The sequence below is a fragment of the Mustelus asterias genome, chromosome 26, assembly GCF_964213995.1.
Source record: "Mustelus asterias chromosome 26, sMusAst1.hap1.1, whole genome shotgun sequence".
In the NCBI taxonomy this organism is placed as follows: domain Eukaryota; kingdom Metazoa; phylum Chordata; class Chondrichthyes; order Carcharhiniformes; family Triakidae; genus Mustelus; species Mustelus asterias.
Genome location: NC_135826.1, coordinates 15,190,755 through 15,206,864, shown reverse-complemented (window position 1 = coordinate 15,206,864; position 16,110 = coordinate 15,190,755). Strand labels below are relative to the sequence as shown.

General features: G+C 41.8%; 1 long non-coding RNA gene across 1 annotated transcript; it reads left to right on the top strand.

Annotated features, from left to right (window-relative positions):
• The first annotated feature begins 3,259 nt into the window (after positions 1–3,259).
• On the top strand, positions 3,260–12,919 carry LOC144479475 (uncharacterized). Its single transcript, XR_013495536.1, has 3 exons — positions 3,260–6,022; positions 6,181–6,316; positions 11,909–12,919. It is a non-coding gene; the product is annotated as an uncharacterized LOC144479475 (long non-coding RNA).
• The last annotated feature ends 3,191 nt before the right edge of the window (positions 12,920–16,110 follow it).

The window sequence follows — 16,110 nt, the reverse complement described above, 5'->3', positions numbered from 1 at the left end:
CTGGAGTTAAGTGCTTAGCTCACTAATTTCTGACCCAGAGGCAAGCATGCTGAAGCAAACAGTATCTTTTTTTCAGTCAGTGGGAAAACAGCATTTCCATGAGTGAAGTAGACTAATAACTGCAAGTTATGGTCTATTGGTTTAGACAACTGGAGTCACTTGTCAATCATTTACATAGTAAATGGAATATTGAAGCCTAGACCAATGGTTCCCAACCTTTTATATATCAAGGCACACCTCTATACTATCAAAATATTTTTGAGGCAGACCTATTTTCTCCAAACTGCCCTTTAGCAAAAGACTTTTTGGGGCCATTTTCAGCCTCAGTTCGCAATGACAATGCGGGTGGAAAATCCAGAGAGAATCGAGAAAGGCAGGTTTCCATGTTATACTGCACATGTGTGGATGCCAAAAATCCAATTTCTACCATGATAATGTGAGCTCTGATAGCTTCAGTTCCAGCTATTGCAAAACCTGGGCCATTGACTGGGAAAAATGTAAACAATACAATATAAATGTAAACTATATAAATGATCCTTGATTTCCTTAAAAACACAGTTCACAAATAATTTATCCAGTTCATGCAAGATTGAATATTTTGAAACGGTCATCACCATGAATGTTGACTGTCTCTCCACAGGTGCTTCCCAATTACGAGTTTTTCTAGTATTTTATCTTATGTCAGATTTCCAGCATCTGCAGTATTTTGCTTTTATTAATATTTTGAGTAGTATTACTTCAGGTAAAAAAATGAAGTATGAGAAAAAAGTGGCAACTTAATTAAAAAAAGAAGGAGAAGGGTGGAGTGCAGGACAGAAGTTTAAGCATAATGCTAATCTCATATCTAGACATTAGCTAAATTATTATAGGTACAAAATATTGGCATGGTTTCAATATTGTGATTTTCAGAACAGCATTTGCCAGCTTTTACTTCTGTCTCTCTCGCTTCAACCAGGGTTTTGCACCCTTTTTGAGTTTTTGCTTTTTGTGTGGGGGCATGGGACCTTTGTCTTCAGTTCCGAGTCCTGTTGGTCATGGGCCTGACCGACACAAAAAATCTCAACCGCACATTCGCGGCTCTTTCCTAGCCAGCGCATGCGCAGGAGACCTGAGGTTCATCGGGTCTTGGAGAAGGTGACCACAGGGCTGAAGATGGAGGTTAGTTTTAGTTTAATTACGTGAATTTTTAATCATTTTGAATCTTTTTTCACGGCACACCGGTTGGGAGCACTAGCCTAGACTTCTCAAAACAGGTTTCAAAGCAGGCAGAAGAAGGCTGACCCCTGGCTGATACGAATGTAGGTTGTACTGGATCAAAAATCAGTGAGTAATCATTGTTGGCTTCAGTCATTATCTTGTCAGTGGTTAGGGGATCAGATTAGTTGAATTTGTGGGAATAAATGTTTTATTGGCCACTGTCAGCTCTCCACTGCACCCTCCCCCTCCACTGCAAATCTGCAGCTAAAAGAAGACTTAAATTCTGTTCCTAAGTAATGAATGAGGATGGCATGATGGAAGTCAGGCTGTAATAAGCTTTTTTTGGCCATAAGTGAGGAGAGTCTGAGGTATTCGTAATAACCTGAGTTACAATGAATCTTTAGGAGGTCAAATATAAAGTTTAAATCCATCTTTTTCCATTAACCTATGTATATTTGAGGTTGCTAAGAGTAATAGACCTTGGTGTTCAGATTAATATTTATCCAATATTGTGGCAACAGTGCTTAAAAAGTCCTTTTCAAATCTCCAGGACTACATGCTGGATGCCAGTCAATCAACATAAACTGAAGCATAGTTAGCTCAATTTGATTGTTCTTGGGGTTTACATTTGACCAATAGGCTGTTAGTTTAACAGTTTCCCAGGTCAGTATTCCTGAATTCTTGGATTAGAAAACATAAGATAAGGTACTTAAATAAAACCAAACCCAAATTTTCTATATTCATTTGGATCCAATTTGGGATGTTAAACGTATGACTTGTGGGCCACATCTGGAAACTGGTCCAAGAAGTTTAGGAAACTGGATTCTATTTGAAACTAAACAGGAAACACTGGAAGCATAGAACCAGTCAGCCCAGATGTGTGGAGAAATCAGGCAGTTGACATTTTTGGTACACACTTTAACGATAGACCAGTTTGATGTTGAGGCCCTGAAAGATCATAAAGGGTGGTTACCACAGCTGTTGCCTCTAATGGATAAAAGGTACATTTAAAAGAAATTACGATTGTGGCCCAGTAAATTCATATCTTATAAAGCCTGGAAGCTGAATGTAAGGAAACAGGGTGGCAAGAATGTGATATTCAATGTTGCATTCTACAATTTGAAGAAGTGCATTCCTCTGTAAGTTGAAACAGGTAAATACAGTCCTCTTTTTGTGCTTTTAATCTATGCTGCTTGGTTGCATATGAGCCTTGCCAATGAGCTGACTACAGGCTCTGATCTCAGTAGTCTGAAATTCGCTCATTTATTCTTATCTACAACATGAATGATTGGATCTGACAATCCTGACTCCCAATGAATAATAGAATTAAAGAAAAAGCATTAACTTTTGTTTAAAGCCAAGTTAGCATAGTTCAACTTCTTGACATTTGCATTTTCCAGTAACGGTATAATATCAAGATGCCAGACCAGACAGACATGGTGGACAAATCACAACTGTCTGGATGACCTGCAACAAAAATGTGCCCAAAAGAGGAACAACACGTCATATGTTTTTATATTTCAACAAAAATATGAAATGCATAATAGAAAAATGATTTTATTTTAAAAAATCATTGCTCCATATTGTATGTCATCTGTATAGGAGTAATTTGTATTAGGGTATTTAGGAACCTTGCTGTACAGATTTTTATAAGAAGTTACTGTTTTTATGTCCAGTTTTCACAAAATGCACAAAATTGCTGTACAGTCCAGTGGAAAAAAAACAGCAGGCCTGAAGTATGTAGACTGGAATAAATACTCTTTGAAATAATGCTCAGGCTCTTTTTTTTTTGATGACCTTCACTTAGCCAATGTTTTCCATTTTGAGTGTCTCTGTTATGCATCAAGGTCTAACAATTGGCCTAAACACTTGAAAATCCGTCTCAAGGAACACTGGAATTTTACTCCAGGCCTAGCCTCAGTAGGATAGGATGGTTTTCTGATCACCTGCTTTCCTTTAATGCACTGTAGCATCAATTCATAACCTGACTGCGACGTTTTACTACAAGGGTCATGTTGGAGACTTAAAAAGTGCTCCACATAGTGCAGTCTAAAATACAATAGTGTCAAGGGAATGTGACATTTAGAAGCATGAAAATTGGGCTTTGTGCAAAGTAGGCAAATAACTTCTTCCAGCAGTGCTTGATTCTAATTTCTGATAAGCTTGTAAGAGGCGGTCTTACAGTTGCTATACTGAGTCCTTGTGCCCAAAGCATTATTCAAAGTCTTTTGACCTAATCTTTAATTCCTTCTCTGGCCAAACTTCAATCCTGACTTCATGATCTCCATATGTGCCTCCTCCTTCCTCGTGCTTCTGACTTTTGACTCTGGTCTATTTTGTGCATTCCCTCTTCCTACGGTCCAGAAATTGGTAGCAGAGATTTCAGCTGCTTTAGGCCTGTTCTATTTAGTGGAGTTTTTTTGTTTAAACCTGTCTCTTCACCTAACGCCTTTAAAAAGAAATCTTCCCACAACGCATTCTTTTTAAACCAAGTTTTTTGGTCACTTCTTAATTGTGCCCCCATGGCTCAGGATGGTTTTAGTGCTGCTTTAAAAAATGTTGAGGTTTGTGCTGCTGACAGATAATGTTCCACTCGATCTTCTGATGTGCACTACCAGCAGTTGGGAAGGGGACCCTTCTTCAGGGTAGGTTCATAAAATGCTGCCATCTTTTCCAGGAACTCATCCAGCTCCCTTTGAAAGACAGTAAGGAATAAAAATTTGCCAAAATTTCAAGAAAATAATATTTCCTAACATTGACCTCACTCTGCTTAAGAATTGGTTTTTGAATGTTTCCTGTGTTTACTATCCTTTCCATCTTAAATGACTATCCAACTGGACTGGATCCAGTCTTTTTCCAAAAGAAAACTACCCAATGCTGTCAGTCCATGACTTGTCATTGTGGATGTAATGATTTTGTACTTGGTTCAAATTACATTGCCAAATCCAGTTCTGATAACTTGAGCTCTCCTGCTGGATTAAGAAATTTGCATTTAGTTGTTTGATCACCAGAAGCCAATTTGCCGATATCAGTCTCCTGAATTGAAACTGAAAAATAGCTTTTTGTTTTATCCTGCAATTTTTGACACGCCTAAGGCATGCAAGGACAGAACAAAGCATAATTCTGTTTATTCTTTGTAAGCTCAATAGTGAACGGCACCAGGACATTAGGTTCAGTTGTGATTTCAACAGTATAAAGTGCTCATTTGATATTCCTACGATACACACACATCTGCCAGTAAAGTTCACCAGAAGCAAGAATGCTGACCCAATTTTTAACATCCTGTTCTCACATCCAGCAAGGATGATTGTAGCACCCATGATAGCTGTCACATGGAGTCGAAAATAATAAAAGCATTTGTGCCATTTCATTAATTCAGGTGTGGAGAACATAACATTACAACCTAAAATTGAAAGTTTTGACATTACCAATCATGACATTTAGTGACTTTTAATGGGCGTCTTGACAAATAGCTGAATAGGAAGGAAATAGAGGGATATGGTCCCTGGAAGGGTAAGGGGTTTTAGTTCAGTTCGGCAGCATGGTCAGTGCAGGCTTGGAGGGCCGAAGGGCCTGTTCCTGTGCTGCAATTTTCTTTGTTCTTTCACATTGCAACAGCCTCATATCCATCCCCAATCCTTTGAATATGGTTAACAAAAAGTGTACATTGACAATCCAGGTGCATTGTATGGATGAATCATCCATACCCCCAACAGTCTAATAGCCAACTTGCTCCATAAAGTATTTGGCATTGAGGTCAAAATTCTTACGTAAGTTTTGCCCCCCGCTTACTCCTGAACATGTTGACTCATGTTGATTATGGGTCATGAGTGTTATCAAGCAACTTGTCCAAGTAGCCATTCTAGTCTAAGCCATGAAAGGAGAATGAAGCATTATAACCAAACCCAAACATGCCTTAATCTAATTCCCACTTTTTAGTAAATGAATGCTGAGCTTTCCACCCTAGCCTACAATTCCAAACGTTCTTTGGAGCACTCCTACGATTGTACTGAGACCAACTAACTCCATAGATAGAGAAGACCTGGTAAATTCCTGGTCCAAGTGGTTTAAAACTTGCACTTGGAGCACTGCTTATCCAGCTCTTTTCTATGTAAATTATAAAGTGAAAATAGAATTAGGCTTGGCTATGATCTCCCACACGGTGGCACAGTGGTTAGCACTGCTGCGTCACAGTGCCAGGGACCCGGGTTGGGTGACTTTGTGTGGAGTTTACACATTCTCCCCTTGTCTGCGTGGGTTTCCTCCCACAGTCCAAAAGATGTGCTGGTTAGTGTACCCGGACAGGTGCCGGAGTGTGGCGAATAAGGAATTTTCACAGTAACTTCATTGTAGTGTTAATGTAAGCCAATTTGTAACACTAATAAATAAACTTTAGTGTGATGACACTGACACAGTAATTTGACATAAAAAGTGGTTACTGCCTGCGAACTCTTAAGAGGAGATTTTGAAAACAATGGAAGCAGGAAATGACCTGATTTAATTCATATTGCCATTGCATGTAATCATTTTTAAAATTACTTTTTCTGTCTTACCTCTATCTAGGAAAGATCATTTGGTGACATTCATAGGTGCTGTATGCCCCTTGAACTGTCCTTTTTTGTTTTTACACACGCTTTTATCGAAAATAAGTTGTACTTGTGGCGAATAGAGTATTAGTTGGAGGGGCAGAACCTCTTGATATCGCAAATGAGCACATTGAGATCATCAAAGAGACAATCTACACAAAATATCCTCCATCGGGCTATTCCTAGTTGCTGGTTTAAAACATTGACAGCAAGTAGGAGGAAGGAGATGAAAGAGATCAGTAAGTACAAATCTCTCTTTAAAATGAAGATTATTTGACATTTCAGATCCCCTTACAAAAAGATTGTCATCAACTGCACTGTTCAAAATTTAAACGGCTAAAAATGGTCTGATTATTTTTGAGATTTAATTTGTTTTTAATGTTGATTTTTTTTTTAGCATTGTGTTAATAGTAAATGCTGGTGGCATTATCAGAGGAACTGGTATAAAGGATTAACAATCTGACGCTGTGAACCACACTAACAGCTAATTTGGCAAAAGCCCACATGGTTTGATTGCGGACTTTTTGTGACTGGTAAGAAGATGATTTTAAATATTTTATGTGTTTGTGTTCATCACCTTAGTCACTTAGATGAATATACATGTATTCAAGTTTCTTCTAACAGCTAGTGCAAGTATTCTGTACGTCAGATCTCACAAGTAAGAGTTCCTACCTTGAATTCAAAAGGGAAGTACACCGGCTAGTGTAATACCAGAGAGTTTTAGATTTGTGGATCTCGGCTGGAGAAGCAATCATGACAATGTAGCAGACTCTTGGAAAGCAAGGAGGAATATCAGCCACCTTTGTCATATATGGTCACTTCTCATAACCACTGCTGATAAGGTTGATGTGATAGATCAGTGACTTTAGGGAAAGTATTAGTAAATGGAGCAATTGGGAGAAAGTGCCAGTAAATGAGGGAGTGGGGGGAGGGTAAATGTGGTTGTCTTCCTTTTCCTCCTGTCTTCTTCTGAAGTTGCTGACTCTCCCACATGTCAGTTGCAATACTTTGGTTAAGTACTATCTATTTACCAGTGAAGTAGATTGCCCATCCCCACAGAGCCTAATCTGGTCCTCACTCCTGTCTTTCCAGCTGGCTGCATATTGCTCAAATGTGAGCCTGGACAACGGGCATGGAGAGACTTTCCATCCCATGCCAATGAGATTGTTCAGGGAGGAATTTAATAGAGATGGGTTTTGATACAGCAAGTAAGGACAAAACTTTCTCTGGCCGCTGGCTCTGGTCAGTTAACTCAACATAGACCGAGTGGTGAACTTTGCACATTCTGGTCTGCATGTTGCATTTATCAACTGAGGGATTAGTACTACCTCTTTCTACCTCTCCTCGGACAGGCCAGGATGACCCGATTGAAAGAACACACACCAGGCAATATAGTTCAGCATCCTCTGCTAACTCAGCCCAAATGGTTTTCCCATTCTCTGAGGATTCATTTGGGGTCTCTTCTGACACCAGAGGAGAGAAATTCTGGGTTTCAAACTTTCTTGAGGTGTTGCATATTTGAACACCTGCTCTTTCACACATAATTGAATCATACATCAGAGGCCATTCAAGCCATCTGAGTTGGCTCTTTGAAAAGGTGAACCAATCAATCCCACCTCTCTGCAAATTTATCCTTATCAAGTATTTATTCACTTTCCTTTGTAAAGTTCCTGTTGAATCTGCTTCCAGTTTCTCGTGCAGTGCATTTAATATCCACTTATAAAATATGGTTATCTTCTTTTCCTCCCATCCTCCCCTGAAGTTGCTGACTCTTCCACATGTCAGTTGCAATACTTTGGTTAAGTACTATCTATTTACAAGTGAAGTAGATAGAGAGTGAATATTAGCAGGCTCTTTGCCCATCCCCACAGAGCCTAATTTGATCCTCACCCCTGTCTTTCCATTAACCATGTGGAGCAAGAGTGCCAGGTGAGTTCAGTTCCCTCCACCTCCGCCACTCTCCCCCACCCCCACTACCTATCTAAATGTTGGACACAAGAATAGCACCCAAGCGGCGCTAGTCTATAACTGAAGACTGCATGAAAAATAAGTAGTCTGTAGAAAAGCTTTTTTTTAAAACCCTGCCATTTTGGAGCCACTAAATATTCCATCAAAGAAAACCATAGAAGTAACGAAGAATAAATAAGTTTGAGGAACTCCATTTCTAAATCTTTAAATGAACATTTTCTTCTGTGTTATACAGTGTCTCATTATTGTCACAAATCAGACAGTACAAACTTGTAACAAAGAACAATACAGCACAGGAACAGGCCCTTCGGCCCTCCAAGCCCGCGCCGCTCCCCGGTCCAGGATTGAATCCTGAATCCAGGATCCCCGCCCAATTTTCCAGCCAATCTACATACCAATATCCTATCCACCGAGCTGTCCCTCACAGCTACGATGCTTTGTTCATCACAACCTATTAACTCACCCCTACCCCCCCATTCCAGACCATGTGATCTCCAGGGAGAGGCGAAAACCCAGAGTGAAAACCCCAGGGCCAATATGGGGGGAAAAAAATCTGGGAAATTCCTCTCCGACCCCCTGAGGCGATCGAAACGAGTCCAGGAGATCACACTGGCCCTGATCGGAAAATGCTTCCCAACCCTATTCATTTCCACTTCCACGAACACCATATGAATTCCCTGCCCCCGAGACAGGTTCCCAACTATCCGCAGTCTCGCTCTGTACTGGCACCAGCAAGATGATCATAGAATGAAGCCTTGAAACGAGAAACAAAGAACAATTAGCCTGCGCCGCTCCCTGGTCCAAACTAGACCACTCTTTTGTATCCCTCCATTCCCACTCCGTTCATATAGCTGTCTAGATAAGTCTTAAACGTTCCCAGTGTGTCCGCCTCCACCACCTTGCCCGGCAACCCATTCCAGGCCCCCACGACCCTCTGTGTAAAATATGTCCTTCTGATATCTGTGTTAAACCTCCCCCCCTTCACCTTGAACCTATGACCCCTCGTGAACGTCACCACCGACCCGGGGAAAAGCTTCCCACCGTTCACCCTATCTATGCCTTTCATAATTTTATACACCTCTATTAAGTCTCCCCTCATCCTCCGTCTTTCCAAGGAGACGCTTTAGTCTTAATCGGATTATGTGACTGTTGCAGTTGTTTTCAAAGTTGTCTGTGCCAGAGACCACCAGGTAGCTGGATAAAAGCAAATTACTGCGGATGCTGAAATCTGAAACCAAAAGAGAAAATGCTGGAAAATCTCAGCAGCTCTGGCAGCATCTGTAAGGAGAGAAAAGAGCTGACATTTCGAGTCCAGATGACCCTTTGTCAAAGCTAAAAGGCATAGAAAGTGGGGGATATTTATACTGTAGGGTGAGGTGTCCTCTAATTGGACACCCCCGCCGGGACAATTATCTTTTCTTTGAGAGCTGTCGATGGGACGTTGCCCGTCTTAATATTTCTGTCCCCCTCACCCATTCCAACCTCTCTCCTCCGTAACTTTCTGCTCTTCGCTCCCTCAGGTCCAACCCCGACTTTGTCGTCAAACCTGCCGACAGAGGGGGTGCTGTTGTCGTCTGGCGTACTGAATTCTACCTCACAGAGGCTGAGCACCAACTCTCAGATACTTCCTCCTACCTCACCCTGGACCATGACCACACCACTGAACATCAAGCCACACTATCTCCAACACCGTCACCGACCTCATTTCCTCTGGATGCCTTCCCCACCAGCTCTGGATGAGCTTCCAACCTCATAGTCCCCCAATGCCGGGCAGCCCACTTCGACCTACTTCCCAAAATCCACAAAAAGGACTGTCCTGGTAGGCTCATTGTGTCAGCATGCTCCTGCCCCACTTGAGTCCACCCTCACTCCTCTGGTTCATTCCTCCCCACCTACATTTGGGATTTCTCTGATGCCCTGTGTCATATTGACAGCTTCCAGTTCGCAGGCCCTAACCGCCTCGTATTCACCATGGCTGTGCAATCATTCTACACCTCCATTCCACGCCAGGATGGCCTGAGAGCTCTTCGCTCCTTTCTTGAAAAGAGGCCTGAACAATTCCCATCCACCACCGCTCTCCTCCACCTGGCTGAACTCGTTCTATCTCTCAACAACTTCTCCTTTAAGTCATCCCACTTTCTCCAAATCAAAGGAGTAGCAATGGGTATCTGCATGGGTCCTAGCTACGCTTGTCTTTTTATGGGGTATGTGGAACATTCCTTGTTCCAGGCCTGCCCAGGTTCCCTCCCACAACTCCTTTACTGGTACACCGATTACTATTTTGGTGCCGCTTCGTGCTCTCGTCCAGATCTGGAAAAATTCATCAACTTCGCTTCCAGTTTCCACCCCTCTATCACCTTCACCTGGTCCATCTCAGATACTTACCTTTCCGTCTCCATTTCTGTCTCCATTACAAGCACGCTGACTCCCACAGCTATCTGGACTACAGTTCTTCACAGCCTACATCCTGTAAGGACACCATCCCTTTCTCTCAGCTCCTTCACCTCCATCATATTTGTTCCGATTATGCCACTTTCCAAAGTGGTGCTTCTAATATGTGCTCCTTCCTCAACCGTGGTTTCCCATCTACAGTTGTTGACAGGGCCCTCAACAGCATGCAGTCCATCTCCTGCGCCACGATCCTCACCCCCTCCCCTCCCTCCCAGAAGAAGGATAGAGTCCCCCCCTGTTCTCACATTTCACCCCACCAGCCTCCGCATGCAAAGCATAATCCTCCGCCATTTTCGCCAACTTCAGCGTGATGCCACCACGAAACACATCTTTCCTTCACTCCCTCTGTCAGCATTCCGCAGAGACCGTTCTCCCCGGGTTAACCTAGTCCACTCCTCCACTATGCCCAACAGCTCTCCCATCACCCATGGCACCTTCCCATGCAATCACAGAAGATATAACACCTGCCCCATTACCTCTTCCATACTTACCATCCAAGGTCCAAAACACACATTCCAGGTTAAGCAGGGTTTCACTTGCAGGGTTTCACATGCACCACTTTCAATTCAGTCTATTGCATTCGCTGCTCCCAATGTGGTCTCTATATCGGCGAGACCAAATGTAGACTGGATGATTGCGCACAGACCAAAGGTGCTCAGCAAAGCAATCAGGACCCTGATCTTCCCGTTGCTTGCCATTTTAACACATGATCCTGCTCCCATGTCCACATGTCTGTCCTTGGCCTGCTGCAATGTTCCAGTGAAGCTCAACGCAGACTGGAAGAACAGCATCTCATCTACCGGGTAGGCACGTTACAACCTTCCGGTCTCAACATTGAATTCAACAAATTCAGATGATTAGCTCTACCCCACCTCGACCCCTTTGTTTTCATTTTATTCCATTTTTACTGTTCTCTGCCTTTTATTTCTTTATTGTCTTTCTTTATTTTATTTTTTTTCTGCCCCCCCCCCCACTCTTTCCCCCCCCCCCTATTTTATCCCCCCCTTCCTTATCTTTTCTCCCCCTTTCCTTCCCTTTTCCCCCTTCTCAATTTTACCTTTCTCCCACCCATCTCCACCCCCCCCCCACCCCCCCAACATCCCCCAACATCATCTTCTGTCACAGTTTACCTTCTGGTTTCAGTTTCTCTGCCGTTTGGCTTTCACACCTTCTATTCTCTATGGACTGCCATTAGCAGCCTTTCCCCTTGTTTTTGTGGCTATGACTCATCTTTCATTCCCTCACCCTGCAGTATAAATATCTCCCACTTCCTATGCCTTTCACCTTTGCCAAAGGGTCATCTAGACTCAAAACGTCAGTTCTTTTCTCTCCTTACAGATGCTGCCAGACCTGAGATTTTCCAGCATGTTTTCTTTTGGTTTCACCACCCCGGTAGCTGTTGAGATTGTGTTCCACAACTGCGCTGGATAGGGAAACTCACTGCTTTTGGACTCCCAGTGACTTCCAACTAGCCTCAGCGAAACCCATAGATAATTTGCTAGCCAGGCAGAGTTGTGTGGCGTCTCCTTTGGTGGATAATTCTGCTTAAGGCCCAAGTAGTTTTTTGCTGAAGGATCAGCAAGTTGCTGAGCTGTAATTGAGACCAGAGCAACATGATAATGGAATAATAAAGCACATTTACATTATGAATGTATGTTATAGTCTGCAATACATCTCCTGCTATCCATTCCCCTTATAACTTACAGGTGTTCCAACAAAACAAGACAACTTTGGATCATCAGTGCTGGCATCCAGCCTTGGATGTGGCTTCCACCCTCTGCCGTTGCTCCCAAGACACTCCGTTATTGTGCTGTTTGGAACAGCTGTATGATTTGCAAGTGATGGCTGTTGTTTCTTACATTCGCACCTGCGTTGCACCATTTCACTGTGCACTAATCTGTCAACCAGACCTCCAAACTTATTCACGATGAGCTTAATGCAGTACTTCATTCTCTGCTACATTAACAGAGTACTTGAGTTTCACATTTGGAGTTTGCAGCTTTATGTGAAATTGTTGCTTCAACGTATGATCTGACATTTTATATTAAATTACAGGACATCAATTATCTCCTAGCTGTATTGTAGTTTTTGTATTGCTTTTTCTCCCTGTCTGCTTCTGTCTCTCTCTGGCTCTTCTCATGTTTCTCTCTGCTTAGCAGTCTCTCTTTTCCTCTGCTTGCATTTTGTTTGGTTCCTTCAGAGTGGTATGTAATGATTGTCTGGCATGATGTGGGAAAGTAGTTCCAATGGAGTGGGCTTGTTGTAAACATGTCTCCTTCAGCAACTCCCTCATTCAGTCACTTCCACTATATTGCACATTTATTCAGCTTCCCATTACTATCTCTCCTTCCCTTCCACCATGATCCCCTAATTCATACTCTTTTGGACTAACCACTCGCCCCACCCCTTTATGCTGTCCTTTTGGGCCTCCTCACTTAAGCTAGTTCCCTTGTCCTCTCTCTTCTAAGCTGTTTCTCTCCAGCTTTGTTTTCTTTCAAAATGTAACTATTTTTAAAACAAATTAAAATAAGGAAGATGTACTTTATATATGTGTCTCATAATCAATTAGTGTCAGCAAAAGCAGGCGGGATTGTTCTCGACATTCAACTTTTTTTGATTTTAACTAGCATTAACATAAGGTATTATTTCCCTTCATCTACTGTTAGTATAAGTTCTGATATTCATAGATAAAATAAAAGCTACAGAAATGCATCATCAAAACAAGTGTCTTTCTTCCCTCACAGATGCATACACTTGTGTAAGGAAAAACTCAAGCAAATTCAGCTCATTAATTCACAAGTCGAGTAAAAGGTCAAACCCAGATTATTGGGACACGTTGAGACCTTCCAACAAAGCTTTGATAAAGGCATAACAAGACACAAGACAATTCATTAGGTAGACTTATTTATGTTGTGAAATATACAACATTTTGTGAAAGCACATATTTTGGGCAATATTTCAGCTCAATAAATGGCAGAGAAGCAATTTTCAGCTGAGAGTTTCTCACAATGAGGTTTTAACTATGTGAAAAACTCAGTAGCTAAATTATCCAATTAAAGAGTAATCACTTTTCATAGGCTAGAATCGTACAGTACAGGAGGCTCCCTGACCCATTGTGCCTGTGCCAGTTTGCTCTTTTCCAATATTTGTCCTATTTGAGTGTTTATCCTGTAGAACCATGGACTCCCTACAGTGCAGAAGGAGGCCATCGGCCAATCGACTCTGCACTGACCCTCCGAAAGAGCATCCCACCCAGGCCACCCTCCCTGCCCTATCCCCTTAATCCCATGCATTTACCATGGCTATGGGGAGAATATGCAAACTCCACACAGTCACCCCAAGACAGAATCGAACCTGGATCCCTGGCGCTGTGAGGTAGCGGTGCTGACCACTCTGCCACCATGCTGCCAATACTTCTTTGGAAGGTACTATTGAATCTGCTTCCACCACCCATTCATCCAATGCATTCTTGATCATAACATGCAATATAAAACAGTTGTGATTTACCGCTAATGGCTTTTGCCAATTGTTAAGTCAGGTTGGATACTCCAAGGTGTTCTATGAAACTTGCCTGACCTGTAATGTTTTATGTTGAATTTGGCGAGGATGAGCATGAGAGGTTTCACTTCAGGTGTGTTTCAACTGACCCACGAAGAGCTTCTATCAACAACAAAGTTTAATTAAGAATATTGTTGACATGTTTAGTAAGACACTTAGCAAAAACTTTTAACAATTACAAACAAGAAACACAACAACCACGATAATGTATAACTCTTAAAGAATATCTCTAATGTGTTCCAACCAAAGCCAACGTCCAATACACAAAAATCCTCCAAATAAACAATACAGCATAGGTTAATGCCCACTTGTTACAGGAATCCAGCCTCCTGGGTTGAATGCTGAAACTCTCTTGTGAAGAAACTCAGAAGAGATTGCAGTCAAATCAATTTCCCAAAACACAGCTTCTTCAAGGCAGAATCAAACCAAAGAGAAAAAAAACAGGAAGAGAAAGAGACTGCTTCTTAGCTTGCTGCTAAACTGTTTTCAAACCACAGTCTGCCTAAAAAGAAACTGAAAGCCCAAAGGAAAAACTCAATCACCTGACTGCCACAGCATAGCTCCACCGCCTCTCTTCCCCCCCCCCCCCCCCCCACCACAATAGAAAAAGTTGCAAAAAGAACAGGAAATACAACTTTGTGGGAAAGCCTGTTCAGTGATCCAGCTCTGACGAAGGGTCATCTAGACTCAAAACACTGGCTCTATTCCCTCCCAGTAAGAAGTCTAACAACACCAGGTTAAAGTCTAACAGGTTTATTTGGTAGCAAAAGCCACTAGCTTTTGCTACCAAATAAACCTGTTGGACCTTAACCTGGTGTTAGACTTCTTACTGTGTTTACCCCAGTCCAACGCCAGCATCTCCACATCTATTCTCTCCCCACAGATGCTGTCAGACCTGCTGAAATTTTCCAGAATTTTCTGTTTTTGTTTCAGATTCCAGCATCTGCAGTATTTTGCTTTCGTCTTTCTTAACTGTTCGATGATGTACATTTTTTTGGCATATCCCATACACAATCTATTTTTTAAGTCTGATAATGGCATGATCTTCCCATCTGCAAAATCTTAGCTTCTGCTGTCACTGTTTGATCACCTTTTTGTTAAATTTTCCCATTGGTTGTCATTGCACAAGATAGTTCATGCCTCCAGTTTTTGATGCTGCTATAAATAATTGCCATGGACACACACTGGGTAGAAATTCTCATTTAAGATGTGAGTTGGATTATTCCTAGCTTAATTAACATATTTCTAAAGTTAAAGTTTATTTATTAGTGTCACAAGTAGGCTTGCATTACACTGCAATGAAGTTACTGTGAAAATCCCCTTAATTAACATATTTCAAGGCTGTTCTTTTCTACTTCCACTCAAGTCAATTAAATTCAGTTTTCCAACTTGCTTTTATGGGATTTGAATGCACAACCTGGATTGCCAATGCAATGTCGTAAACCCATTAGTGACCAAAAGGGTGTTTTATCTCTTGGAGCAAGGGGCATGGTTGCAGTACCAAATCACTTTCATTAAAGAAGATGATGCCATTAATGCCACAGCTAAAGAGGAGGTAGTAAACAAAATAATTGATGTGAATAAAGTAAAGATTGGGTACTTAAAAGGTTGGCAATGTTCAACGTAGCAAGTCAGCATTCCAAGTAGATGTATCTTGGGTTGTTGAGGGAAGTAACATTGGTAGTTGCAGAGACACTGGCAATTGCAGAGACATTGGCTGTAATCTTGCAATTCTCTCGGTCTGGGAACAGTGCCAGAGAATTTGTGAATTGCAACTGCTCATGACGATGTTCAAAAAAGGACAGAGACGTAAGCAATTGCACACCAGTCAGCCCAAAATTAATTCTCACTTGGAAAAATATGGATTAATAAATAAATCAGCATAGGTTTGTTAAAGACCAAATGTGTTGGGCTAAGTTGATTGAGTTGTTCAGTGAAGTAATGGAGAGAGTTGATCAAGGTGGCATATTTGATTCATGTATAGACTTTCTAAAGGTGTTTGATAAAATATCACATAACAGACTTGTTAATATAATTGAAGCCCATGAAATTATAGTGGCGGTGACACTATGGATACAAAATGGGTTACGGGACAGGAGAGGAGTATGCAGTAGTGTTCCCCAGAGGCCAGTTTTGTGACCACTGCCCTATATGCAGATGACAGGAAACTCAAATGTAGCAGTGAGGAGGAAAGTAACAGACTTTGAGGACATAGAGAGACTGTGAAGTGGTCACAAACCTGGCAGATGACAGGGAAGGGTGAAGTGATACATTTTTGTAGCAAGAATGAGAGAGGCATCATAATGATAAAGTAAATGGTACAGTACTAAAGTGCATCCAGAAACAGACA